The 14,385-nt window shown below is 38.2% G+C and overlaps 1 long non-coding RNA gene across 1 annotated transcript in view; it reads right to left on the minus strand.

Moving 5' to 3' along the window:
- Positions 1-14,385, minus strand: part of LOC132124901 (uncharacterized) — a 326,429-nt gene that overhangs the window by 70,756 nt on the left and 241,288 nt on the right. The window lies entirely within an intron of this gene.

A 14,385-nucleotide genomic window follows, 5' to 3' on the forward strand; every position in this document is an offset into this window, starting at 1 on the left:
GCATATATTTTAAAAGTATTAACTTACCATGTTGCCAAGGACTTATATCCAGCATCTCAAACTGAAGACCATAGTTTTGGCTCTGGACGCTCAACTGGAGAGCATCTAGTTTATGGCCCCAATTAAACCTAAATTAGAAATTAAAAAACTAATTTTCTACTCTGCCATAATAGAAGACGGCATCTTGAGCTTTCTCTGGTTGAGATGTTTCTGATCTGCTGCTCCACTGGAGGTCTTCAGGTGAGCACACCAGCACATATCCATATATCTGCTTTTGTGATTTGTTAACTCATTTCTACCTATGACCTGTTGTTAAACACTTAGCATTCCTGTAACGTGTAAAGCCGTCATGAACTGCCGTGTGTTTTTTATTTATTTATTTATTTTGTTACTGTTCTATCGGGTGCATTTATGTCATCAAGATTGTTACATCGAAAAACATCATAATAGTCTAGTGATGTCCGGTTCGCGAACGAGTCATTCGATTTAACCGGTTCTTCTTAGCGAACCAGTTCTACTAGTTCAACAAATCTGAAGATGAACTGAAGCTGGGGGGTCCTCGTTGAGTCTGAAACCATTTCCATCGATTTTCGGATCGCCAGTACACTGAACCGAGAACAGTTTTCTTTCGGACACGTCGGATTTGAGAACCGATTCGCTGATGATACTGCGCATGCGTGATTCAGTGTGAAGCCACCAAACAGATTGCCTACCATAACACAGTCTGAACCGAACTGCTTTATTTACTTTATAATGATTATAAATCGACTGACGGTGCGTGACGTCACTGCTACAGACAAGTCAGCTTTATTTATATATTTTTTTTGTTTTTTTTTTTTTTTTTATTCAATTTTGAAAGTAACAATGACAATTTACATCAAACATAAGACAAACATACATTGGGGAAAATGTATAACAGATCTTACATTAGAAAGAATAAGAGTTAAATTCTACAAATAATTTTTTTCAACAAAAGAGATGTTTTTATGCATTTCTTATTTCTAGTGATTGAATTCAATGAGTCATGGAATATTTTAAGATCTTTACAAAAAAAATTAAAGGAGGGTGTTATAGACATTACTTTAGCTTTATGTATATGAAACTTCCCAAGAAGAATTATTAACTTTAATGTGTTATCAATTATATTTGAACCAGTATTACAGTCCAAGAAGAAGATCATAGCCTCATCTATTCTGATTATTTTGTAGAATGTATCAAAAACCATCATAGATACCTGCTTCCAAAAGTCTTCAGAGTGTTTACATTTATAAAATAAGTGTATAAGCGTTTCAGATTCAAGATTACAAAAACAACATTGTGGCGAGAAGTCTTTTATAAATTTACTAAGAAATACATTACACGGATAATACCTGTGTAATATTTTAAAATGAGTTTCCTTAACCTTATTTGGCAGTAAAAATGCATTACTTGCTGACCAGATTATCTCAATTGAAGGTATAGAAGAAAAATGTTGTTTCCATTTCAGAATTGTTTTAGGGTAACAGCTGATATCTTGATTAAGACACTTTCTGATGTAAGAGTTATTACACTTCATATCCAAAATATGAACACCCCCAATAACAAGTTTAGGGGTTTGCCGTAACACTGGGTTGTAGCTGAGATGCGCTTTCACAAGCTGAAGCAATTTAATGGAGATGTTTTTAACAACCACATTGTAATCTCTGCATGTAGATTCAACCCCTGAGAGAGCAAGAAATTGTTGATAAGTATATATCTCACCATTACAATTTAGTAAGTCAGAAATAAAAATAATTCCTTTATCAAACCATTCTTTTTTATATATACTTTTCCTTTTAGATAATATATGTTGGTTATTCCATATTATACACTTGTGAGGGGAGAAATTGTGTTTAAAGGCTATTTTCCATGCATCTAGTGATTGCTTGTGAAAATTAGATAATTTGATGGGAAGTTTACTACATTTGAAGTCACATGATAATAAAAAGTTTAACCCACCACACTTTTCAAAAAACAAATTGGGGATATAAAACCATATAGAATCATTATGGGCCAAGCAATGTTTCAACCAATTGATTTTAAAAATGGTATTAAGAGTACTGAAATCAAGAACATTAAGCCCACCCTCTGAAAGAGTTCTGATAATCGTTTTTCTTTTTATATATTCAGTCTTATTTTTCCAAATGAATTTAAATATGGCCCTATCAATATCGGAGCACATTTTAGAATTTACGTACAATGAGAGAGCCGGGTATACCAGCCTCGAAATTCCCTCAGCCTTGGAAAGCAGAACACGTCCATGGATAGACAGGTTTCTCTGAGACCAGCAATTAAAAACCATCTTTGCTTTATGTAAACACGTAGAAAAATTATTTTCAAGTCTTTCATGTGGACATTTATTGATTATAATGCCAAGATACCTAACCTTTTCTTTTACCTTAATTCCACATATGTCTGGGATAGCAGAAGGGTGAATTGTCATAATCTCAGATTTATTCTGATTAACAGAAAGGCCAGAGGCATGTGAAAAAAGTTTTAAAGCCTCTAATATAATGGGGACTTGACTTTTATCCTTCAGGAAGATGCATGTATCATCTGCCAGTTGACTGGTTAAAATAGTGCGGTCTGCTATTTGGATGCCTTCAATTTTCGAACAATTCACTACATAAAGATTAAGAAGCTCTGCAACCAACAGAAACAAAAAAGGAGAAATAGGGCAGCCTTGCCTGATGCCTCTCTCAATGACAAACCGTGGTGAAGTCCCACTAGACAAGGATACATTACTATTGATGTCTTTATACAGAGTCTGTACAGTTTTCACAAATTTTGGACCAAAGCCAAATCGTCTTAAGGCATCATACATAAAGGCATGCTCTACTGTATCAAATGCCTTGTAGAAATCTAAGAACAAGATTAGTGCATCATCATTAACCAACTCAGAATAATCTAAAAGATCCAAAACAAGACGAATATTATTTGAAATGTGTCGACCTTTCATGAAGCCAGATTGTGTGAGAGAGATAACTTCTTCTAAGCAGGGTTTTAGTCTCCTAGCATATACTGCAGCTAATATTTTGTAGTCAGAATTAAGCAATGTTATAGGGCGCCAATTATCTAAAAAATTTTTGTCTTTATTTGGTTTAGGAATTAACGTAATAAGACCTTGCTTCATCGATGCAGATAATTCCCCTCGATCTAAACATTCTTTGAAAAAGTCTAAGATTAAATCTTTTATATCACTCCAAAATGATCGATAAAATTCAAACGGTAACCCATCAGGGCCCGGACTCTTATTAAATGGGGTCTTTGTAATTAGAATGTCCAGTTCTTCCATAGTTATTTCTCCCTCACAAACAGCATGACTATCTTCACTTATAGCTGGAATAAAAGGATCCACATTCAAGAAAAATGTATTAGAAAATTCAGAATGAAAGGAAGAAGTATACAGTCGTTGATAAAAGTCAGATACAAATTTTGAAATCTTGCCTTCCTCAGAAGTGAGATTACCATTAATATTAAGGGTTGTAATCCTTTTTAATTCACCTCTTCTTTTTTCTAAATTAAAAAAATATGTAGAATTCTTTTCTCCAAATTCAAGCCATTTTGCCCTTGATCTGATGAATGCACCTTTGGCCTTTTCTGCATAAAGAACATCAAGGTCTTCCTTCAATAAATACAACTTCTCCTTGTCTTGTTCACTGGGAGATGGCATACATAAAATATTATTAATTTCTTTTATGATCGCAGAGCTTCTTGACTCCTTTGCCTTAGAAAGTTGTTTACCAAACTTTATAGAGAATTTTCGGGACTCATATTTAAAAAATTCCCACTTTGCAATAGCAGAATCTGAATTAACTTTACATTTTTCAATAATATTTTTAATACCTGAACAATATGTAGGAAGTTGCAAAAACGAAGTATTCATCTTCCAGTATCCTGGTCGTCTCTGAGAACTGTTACGAAGCTCAGATATTTCAAGATCGATACAGGCATGGTCAGTTAGAGGGGCAGGAGAAATAGTACAAGAGCTATTAAAAGAAACTAGCCGGTCAGATATAAGCCAAAGGTCTATTCTAGATTTTTGAGACATGTCTGCTTTAAACCATGTAAACGACGAGATACTGTTTCCATGGACGTGTCTGTAAGCATCCAACAAGGAAAGGCTGCTACAAAAATCACTTATAACTAAATTAAGGTGATTAACATTAAGTCTTGGAGGGAATCTATCTAAATGCAGATCAGGGGCTTCATTAAAATCCCCTCCCACAATGAATGCTGCTGAAGGAAATTTCAAATTTAAAGCAAGTAATTTTGTAGATAAAGATTGGAAAAGAATATGATTTAAGTTAGAACTGTTAAAGCCATATACATTACATAAAATAATAACAGCTTCTCCAGACTGAACAACAGCTATTATCCATCTGCCCTCTAAAGAGAAGTGTGACTCAAGAATTTTACCACTAAAATTATGGTTAAATAAAATTACAACTCCCCCTGAATGAGTAGACCCATGTGAAAATAAAGTTTTACCTCCCCACTGTGCTGACCAAAAAGACTCATCATTAACACTAGAATGAGTTTCTTGTAGAAAATAAACATCTCTTCTTTTAGAATTACAAAATAAAAATAAAGCTTTTCGTTTAGTAAGATCGCGAATCCCCCGAACATTAAGAGAGAAACAAGAAAAGTTAAATGACATTTGTACAGAAAACAAACACACACAAAGAAAGAGAACAATCTGCCCTAGAGGGCAAAAAAGTTAACTATGCGAGAAGGAACAAAGTGCAAAACTTATCTCTTTAACCTTCCATATCAAGCATCAATGGATTAGAGAATATCCAAACCTATAAAACTAATCAGGCCAACATTCAAAAAGAAATGCTATGAGAAAAAAAAAAAGGACACCATCTTAGCAAGAGTTTACTTTAAAGTCATACTTGTAACTAATATTCAATGTCACTTTTTTGGCCAAAAAAGGATAGAGGCGTTAATATGATTCACATATTATCCGCTGTAATCTTCTTTCCATCAATAATGGCAGCCGAACCCTTGAATCCAGCTCGTTTTCCATCTTTCCTGGCTTGACTTACCAGCGGCCACAGTTTATTCCGTGCGTCCCTCGCCCGTTGTGTCAGATCTTCTGTTATTTTGATGCCTTTCTGTTTGAGGACTTCAGAGTTTTTCGCGTCCATCCATATGCGATCCCGATGAGTGCGTGACAAAAACTGCACAATAATCCGCCGTGGGCTCGCGCCTCCCGCTTTCGGCCCGATTCTGTGTGCAACATCAATGGAAGTCTGAAGAACGTCTCTCAATCCCGGCGAGATTTGAGAAAAAATATCCATTGCAATCATTTTCACGTTTTCTCCCGTCTCCTCCGGAATACCAGACATTTTCAAATTCCACCTTCTTTTATATGCCTCCAGTTCGTCAACTTTTTCCCACAGTTGGTTGTTTTCATTGATCACGGCCGCTACTTGAACACCTAGTTCGTTAGTTTTAGTTACAGCCCTCTCCGTTTTGACGGTCACTGAATCAACTTTGGTGGCGAGTTGAGATATCAGGTTCGAATTGGATGCAACAGACCTTTCAATGTCCAGTAACTTCTCCATGAAATCATCTTGCTTTTTTCCCAGCCTCTCAATCGCCTTCAGTATATCATTTAGTATATCCGTATTTAAGGGCTCGGATACCTGCCGTCGTATCTTCGGAAGAGGGCTGTTGATCGGGGTGTCTGAAGATAAACAATCCATGTTTAAATCCTCTTCGACGTCGGGAGTGGGTTTAGCATAACCATGCACACGCTTCACACTCTCCGCCATTCCTTCCATTTGTCTCAGGTTATGTTTCGGCAGCGCGAGTTTCAATCAACGCACTCTGCAAGCCGCGACAGACGTTCAATTCTAACAGTCCCAAAAGGCAAATATTCTCAATTCCAGTTTAAAAACGTTGTAGAGTCATTCAAAACATAAAGTCACTTGTAGAATTAACGCAAAAAATCAAGGAAGGAAAAAAAAAGATTAAGTTTTGCACAAAAGTTTATGCGAGACAGAAACGGTTTAGCTACACAGACGCCATCTTGGCGCAGCTCCCGCTTTATTTATATAGCGCTTTAAACAAAATACATTGCGTCAAAGCAACTGAACAACATTCATTAGGAAAACAGTGTCAATAATGCAAAATGAGAGTTAAAGGCAGTTCATCATTGGATTCAGTGATGTCATCTCTGTTCAGTTAAATAGTGTCTGTTCATTTATTTGCAATCAAGTCAACGATATCACTGTAAATGAAGTGTCCCCAACTAAGCAAGCCAGAGGCGACAGCGGCAAGGAACCGAAACTCCATCGGTGACAGAATGGAGAAAAAAACCTTGGGAGAAACCAGGCTCAGTTGGGGTTATATAAACCGGGGTCTTTTCCCACCGCGCGCACAGCCCGACTCCCCTTTGAGTAACATCCTTTTTACTTAATCAGTTTGGTTAAATTACTTTTTTAAATTATGGGCCGACAATAAAAGTAAATGACATTTAAAACTATGAAGAAAGAAAGTAATATTTAACTATAATAAGTAATTATAATAAACAGTCTGAGGGAACAGTTCGTTTTTCTGAGGATTATAACTATTAAAATAAATAGCAGGCGTTTCACTCATGAAACCCATTAAATTGTAATAAAAATTGGGCTGTCTTTTTCAGTAAATGGATCACATCAGACACGGAGAACGATTTTCCGTCTTTTTATATCTACAGTCCGCTCCTCGGAGCCGTAAAGACCGTTAAATGCAGTTACATCTGTGTGACGTCATGGCTAATGGAGCCAATCCGCTCCCTTTGATAGACGCTCTTTTGTTTCAGAGTTATCTGCAGTGTTTCCGATTCATTAACTAGAGTGTGGCGGATCGCCACAGTTTCAAAATAAATGTTAACATTACAAAATGTTAACGGATTGGAAAGTCGTGGGCCAGGATAGGACATTCGAACCAGAAAGACACAGCTTACATTTGACTAAAAGGTTTATGTCTTTATGCTCAACTAAAGTGAAATAATGAGCATATTTCCACTTTGAGAAACTCGTGTTGCTCTCGCCTTGACTCGCCATGACTGCCGCACATACTTGAATAAACGGAGACACGCCCACAGTGCATCTTCGTGTTTACAGTGGTTGGCGTCCACCAATCCTACAATGCGTCGCTGCTGCAAACAGGTTCGGCTGCACTTCAGTCAAAATTAATTAACTTTTAAAAACAGTAACGGACAATGCACCATACGGTAACGAAGTTAATTTATTTAAAAAGTAATGCGTTACAGTATTAGTTACTGTCAAAAGTAACTGCATTACAGTAACACGTTATTAGTAAAAGGGTTCATTGGGGCTCTATATAGAACCATTGGGTTCTTTACTCAACTCCAAAGAACCTTTTATGCTAAAAAGGTTCTATAATGACAAGAACCCTTTTGGCACAAAGGTTTCTTTAGGCTATTTTTCATTCATATATTGCATTATTCTGCAACATTTTGTAATTGTAATTAAATTATTGTTTGTGGTAACTTAATATCACATTTTAATCATGCTGATTTTTGGAGCAAAACTGAAATGGCACTCTTCATGTGATATTGATTAACTACATAAAATGATATAAATACACTCTAAAAAACGCTGGTTTGTTTTTTCAACCCAAATGCTAGGTTGAGGCCGCTGGATAGGACTTTGGGATGTTTTAACCGAGCGCCAACCTCCCGCTCTCTCTCATGAAGCTAATAAGGAAGTGACTAAAACTGCAATTCATCGACTGGCCGCTTGAGGCTGGCTGCAAAAGGGAGTCAGTCCCATAGACTCCCCATGTTAAAATGCCCAACTTTACAGCAGGAAAAAACATGTTTACAGCCTGGTTCAAAAAGTGATTTTGGTCTAAGTAGCTAATTTTGCCCTTCATGACAACTGTGAGGCGGGTGAATTTTCTTATAACTCATCCGTTTAAATTATATTAAGACTTAAAGTTCTGCATAATTAAGGGCGTAGCCACTTGAGTGACAGGTGGATTGCCACTGCTGACACTGCCGTCGTGCTAGGTGGGTGTGGCTTCAGCAACTAGCTCCCGCCTTTTTGCCCATTTTTGACTGTCCGGCAGAGTCGGCGGTGACGCGCGCTCTACACACTTTAGGCTTCAAAAACACACTTCAGGAGACTACGGGTGACGTCACGGACACTACGTCCATGTTTTATACAGTCTATGGTTTTAACCCAAGTTTCGGTTGAAAATTGTTCTCCGTTTTACCCCAGCGGGGATCCGAGAACGCGGACGTGAAGGAGAGCACGCACGTCACGTCAAGATCGTACGTCTCCAGTGCGAGCAGCCGCCATTTTCTCAGCGTGAAAGAAGCGAGAAGCAAGTGAAAGACTATGGTAAGTAAATATTCAAAATGTAAAGTTATCGTTTATTGTTTACCCGGTTGTATGAAAGGAAGGTTTTATGAAAGGCGGAAACAAAGAAGCTTAACGTTATATTACAAAAAAAAAAAAAAAAACGGACGCGGTTTTCGCCTCAGACACGGAGGTCTTAACGGCATCATTTAACGTTACTGAACGGAAGAGGTAATTTTAATATAACGTCAGTGAATGTATTTTGTCATATTTACATAAGATTTTACATTATCTATACTTTTTGAGGCGTCAATAGACGGTTATGGTCACGGTTACACTCATGTTAATTTGTCTTTTCTTTTCGCGGTTAAACTGAATATATGTTTGTCTCCTAAAGGAAACGGCATTGTGTAGTAAAGACTAGCATAATTATCTTGAGGCTGTTGAAGTGGTAACTGTTAAAAGTATGTTTTACATGTAATATTTCAGACTGGTCCAGCTCGTGTCTTCATTGTGTCAGCGCTGTGCGACACAGAAGCTGTTTGTGTGAGAGTCTCAGACTGTGAGGAGGAGGATGTTCTTCTGAAGAGAGGGACAGACGGGTTTAAGGAGAGTAAACTTCAGAATAACATCGTTATCTTTATTTTTACTAAGACTAAAATAATGTTTGATTTTGTAGATGTTGAAATCCAGATACAAGATAACTTCATTCTTTTGAGGCTGATGTGAGTCATTTATTTTTTATTTTTTTGAAAATGTAGGTTTCTGTTGTGTCCTGCCTGTTTAATTCACATTTTGATGCAACAACAGTGTGATTATATGTCCATATTTTATTGAAACCATTGATGTCCCTCTTTGCAGAACTCAAACTAACTGGAGTGAAGGACACAGAAGTCTGTTTGTGTGAGGAGGTGGTTTTCTCAGCTTCTTCTGAAGACAGGGAAAGAAAGTTTAAGGCAAGTAAACTTCATAATTTCATCTTATCAGTTGTTGTTGTTTTTTTACTAATAGTAAAATAATGTTTGATTTTTGTTTTTGGACATGTTAAAAGCCAGAGACATGGGAGATGATCATTCTTTTGAGATTTTATGTAAATTATTTTTAGAAAATAAATGTTTCTGTTGTCTCCTGCCGGTTTACTTCACATTTTGATGCAACAACAGTGAGATTATGTGCTCAATTCATTAAAACCATTGATGTCTGTGTTTATTGCAGAACTCAAACCAACTTTGGAGTTGTCTTGTCTGATTTGGAGAGTCATCATTCCTGGTCTTCCCTCTTAAAGGTAAAGTTCACACACAAGATCATTTACTTGCCCTCATGTCATTCCAAACCTATAAGACTTGAATATATTGAAATGAATGTATTTTTAATTCTCATAATTTTGTTAATCCATTTATAGTCTAGATAATCAGTATTTTAAAGCCTCATAAATAGAGTTATTGTAGAAGTAATTCATTCCGATATTTATATATGAATAAATCTTAAATTATATGATAGCAAACATTAATGTTCCAAATAAAATACTGGTCTCCCAGACTAGCAATGGAGGACACAAATTAAGAGAATATTAAATATATTCATTTGTTTTCCAAAAATGAGCAGAGTTTGTGTGGGTCTGGAACAACATGTGGAGAGTAAATTATGACCATTTTCATTATTTGGTGAACTAACCGTTTGAAGAGCAGCCACCTAGGCACATGAATATTTTGTGAGGTATGTGAATTAGGGGTGTGCACGGATAGTTGAACATTCAAATATTCGTTCTGCTCTAATTATTCGATAAGTAAAAATGATATTCGAATTAAAAAAAAAAAAAGTTCACAATAAAACCTAATTTGGTCACTTTCTGTGATTCTCCACGGCATATTTGAAGATGTATGCAAGCAAAAAATAATTAATGAATGAATAAGGGGCCGTTCACATATCGCGGCTAAAAACGCGTGGAAAACGCTAGTCACGCCGATTTCTCCTTATTTCCAAAGCGCTCGGGCAGTTGCGCCCCTGGAATATCTGCCGTTGCTAAGCAACCATGACCTGCTCTCTCCATGAAGACGCAGAAATTTCAGCAAAGAATAAATGGATTTGCAGCACGAAAAAATTGCTTGCAGTAGCTCTGCTATTAAATTTATTTCAAAATGGCAATCCATATACAGCTATGATCAGCAGTTCCTTCACCTTAGCTGAGCTTTCAACGTTGTTACGGGAAAGGATGAAGCTGAATGGTTAGTTCTTGTCACATGACCTGCGGTGCGCTTGCGGCATTATGAAAAGTTGAGATGTTTTTAACTCGATGCTGTGCGGACGCGCCTGGAAAAAACGGGCACGTCGAACCCGACCGCGTCGCTTCCATTATGAGCGCTCATACCGCGCGCCTACATTGGAAATAACGAACTTGAGCGCAAAAGACGCGATATGTGAATGCCCCCTAAAAGAACTGCGGTCTTCTACAGTACTTCAAATATGGCGTGGAGAATCACAGAAAGTGATCCAAGAACATTGTTGCAGCATCTCTCAAGCAACGAATAAACACCGCTAACTTGGAGAATGCAGTGAAAACTCCTCTTCTCGCGTCTGCCCTAGACCCTCGGCACAAACATCTCAGGTTTCTCGATGAAGACATGAGAGAAGTAAGAAAAAAAAACTTTTTTGAACATTATCAGAACATTTTCCTTGATGCGAGTGGTGCGGATGCATCAATGATGAAGAAGATGCAATGCCCACTCGTCGGAAAAGGCTGAGCCAGTTCTTCAGCGATGATTACAGAGAGTCCAGCCGAGACGAGTGGGAACAGTTCTTGCTGGAGCCATGTATTCCACCAGATGAGGATCCCATTCAGTGGTGAAACCAAAACACGAAGCGCTTCACAAAACTTATTCGCTTAGCACACCGTTATTTGTGAGTCCTGCCAACGTCTGTGCCGTCAGAGCGTGTTTTCTCCGCGGCTGGCCTTATTGTTAACAGACAGGAGCCGACTTTCCCCCGATCATGTTTACATGCCCGTATTTCTTAACAAGAACAAGGAGAAGCAAAAAAGATTTGCTGACAGTTTAAAAGTTTCTAAGTTAAGTGTAGGCTACGTTCTACAATAGCCTAATTGCTGCAGGCTGCTTTTTTTTTTTCTTTGTTCACTTTTTTTTTTTTGCTTTTAATCTGTACTTTTGTTTGTTTGCACGCATTGTTAAAGGTTTTCAGCTACAAAACACGATGTGTAATGTTCAAGCTTATTGTAAGCTTGTTCAAAATGACGGAAACAATAAATGTTGCTGAAAAATAACGTCTGTCTCATAAAAATTAATTTAAATAAACGAATATTCGAATATTAGTTTTTTGTGAGCTCAAATATTCGAATGTGATATTTGTGGAAAACCTAACTAGCCTTATACCACGCTACAATCCATCACGCTCCCTAAGGTCACAAAACGCTGGGCTTTTGGTAGTTCCTAGGATAGCAAAGTCCACTAAAGGAGGTAGAGCTTTTTCACATTTGGCTCCCAAACTCTGGAATAGCCTTCCTGATAATGTTCGGGGTTCAGACACACTCTCTCTGTTTAAATCTAGATTAAAAACGCATCTCTTTCGCCAAGCATTCGAATAATGTATCTCTTAAATTGTGAGTGTAGTTGTATCTGATCAAATGTGCATTTTTATTCTTTAGCTTGGGTTAAACTAATTAATTTTACTTTGTATGATCAGCAGCTATGCTAATGATGTCTCTGTTTGTTTCTCTGTTTCTGCTGGGATCTTCATCCCGTGGTAACTAGGATTTACACAAGCTCCAGTCTGGATCCAGAACACCTGAGAAGAGATGATGCTGACCCTCAGAGGACCCCAGATGATGCTAACCTTGAATCAACAAACAGAACTAACAATTATTGCTACATGTGTGACTGCATCCTATAATTACTATTAATTAATAATATTGATAGTTCATCATCTAGCTGACTACGTCTTGTATTATTATTTTTAATTTTTTCTAAAATCCTGTCAAACGTGCACAAACTACTAGCTACTACTAAATATTGTAGAAACATAATTTTGTTTCTACATAAATTTGTCAATACATAAAAATGTATTGTATAATAGTGTTTTCGTATATTTTTATACAATATATACAATTGAACAAAGTCCAATTTGATCTTAAGTTATATTCAACGAATGTTCAATGCTTTATGAACTGTAGCTGTTAATGCCATCCGTTTCTGCATTTCTTTTTACATGTTACTTTTTGACTTTACTCTTGTTTTTAATAAATATTTTCCTTTTGATTATTATTTGTGTGTAAAAGTGATATTTAAAATGAACAACATTTGTAGGCTTAATGTCTAGCTCAATGTGGGTTCATTTTAACGTAGCATGCATTGTTTCCCACATCCTTGCACTCAATTGGTGGCGGCACTCTGCGAGTTAATTATCTTCCAGCAGGAGGCGCTAAGTGGGAGAGGTTTCGACTGTAACGGCTGCAAAGCGGCGCTGAGCTCACAAACGCTGCCTCATCAAGCATTACATGCAAAATGAATTTGAACGTTTTCTAAATATAATAGTTTTCCTTCTGAAATACAGTGATAAAAAATACCCACTTCGGTTTTTGAAACCCTGCAATGTAGTCATTTTAAACCATAAAAAAAGCAACCCAACTGTTTGGGTTAAAATAACCCAGCGTTGGGTTGCCAAAATAACCCATATTGGGTTAAAGAAGAAAGTGAAGTGAAGTGACATTCGGCCAAGTATGGTGACCCATACTCAGAATTTGTGCTCTGCATTTAACCCATCCGAAGTGCACACACACAGAGCAGTGAACACACACACACACCCGGAGCAGTGGGCAGCCATTTTTTATGCTGCGGCGCCCGGGGAGCAGTTGGGGGTTCGGTGCCTTGCTCAAGGGCACCTAAGTCGTGGTATTGAGAGAACTGTACATGCCGGCCCGGGACTCGAACCCACAACCCTTCGATTGGGAGTCTGACTCTCTAACCACCAGGCCACGACTTCCCCTTTTTAGAGTGCAGTTTTTAGAGTGTATATACATTTTCTAACCCCCATATCTTAAATTTTCTGATCATTCACATGCATTCACGAATGCATTTGAATACACCGAATAATGCATTGAAAGAACTGCACTCAAAATGCACACGCGCACTAGCTATGAACTCCCGAACTGACTCAAATGATTCGCGATCCTGCTCCGAACTCTCGAACCGATTCGAATGATTCGCGATCCCGCTCCGAACTGACTCAAATGATTCGCGATCCCGCTTTGAACTCCCGAACTGACTCAAATGATTCGCGATCCCGCTCCGAACTCCCGAACTTACTCAAATGATTCGCGATCCCGCTCCGAACTCCCGAACTGACTCAAATGATTCGCGCTCCCGCTTTGAACTCCCGAACTGACTCAAATGATTCGCGATCCCGCTTTGAACTCCCAAACTGATTCAAATGATTCGCGATCCCGCTTTGAACTCCCAAACTGACTCAAATGATTCGCGATCCCGCTCCGAACTGACTCAAATGATTCGCGATCCCGCTTTGAACTCCCGAACTGACTCAAATGATTCGCGATCCCGCTCCGAACTCCCGAACTGACTCAAATGATTCGCGATCCTGCTCCGAACTCTCGAACCGATTCAAATGATTCGCGATCCCGCTCCGAACTGACTCAAATGATTCGCGATCCCGCTTTGAACTCCCGAACTGACTCAAATGATTCGCGATCCCGCTCCGAACTCCCGAACTGACTCAAATGATTCGCGATCCCGCTCCGAACTCCCGAACTGACTCAAATGATTCGCGCTCCCGCTTTGAACTCCCAAACTGACTCAAATGATTCGCGATCCCGCTTTGAACTCCCAAACTGATTCAAATGATTCGCGATCCCGCTTTGAACTCCCAAACTGACTCAAATGATTCGCAATCCCGCTTTGAACTCCCGAACTGTGGATTCAAATGATTCGCGAACCCGCACCGAACTCTCGAACTGACTCATGCACAAACTGACAGTCACCACTTATAAGCTACTACTAAATATTGTAGAAACGTAATTCTC

This window comes from Carassius carassius, chromosome 43, assembly GCF_963082965.1.
Source record: "Carassius carassius chromosome 43, fCarCar2.1, whole genome shotgun sequence".
Classification (NCBI taxonomy): domain Eukaryota; kingdom Metazoa; phylum Chordata; class Actinopteri; order Cypriniformes; family Cyprinidae; genus Carassius; species Carassius carassius.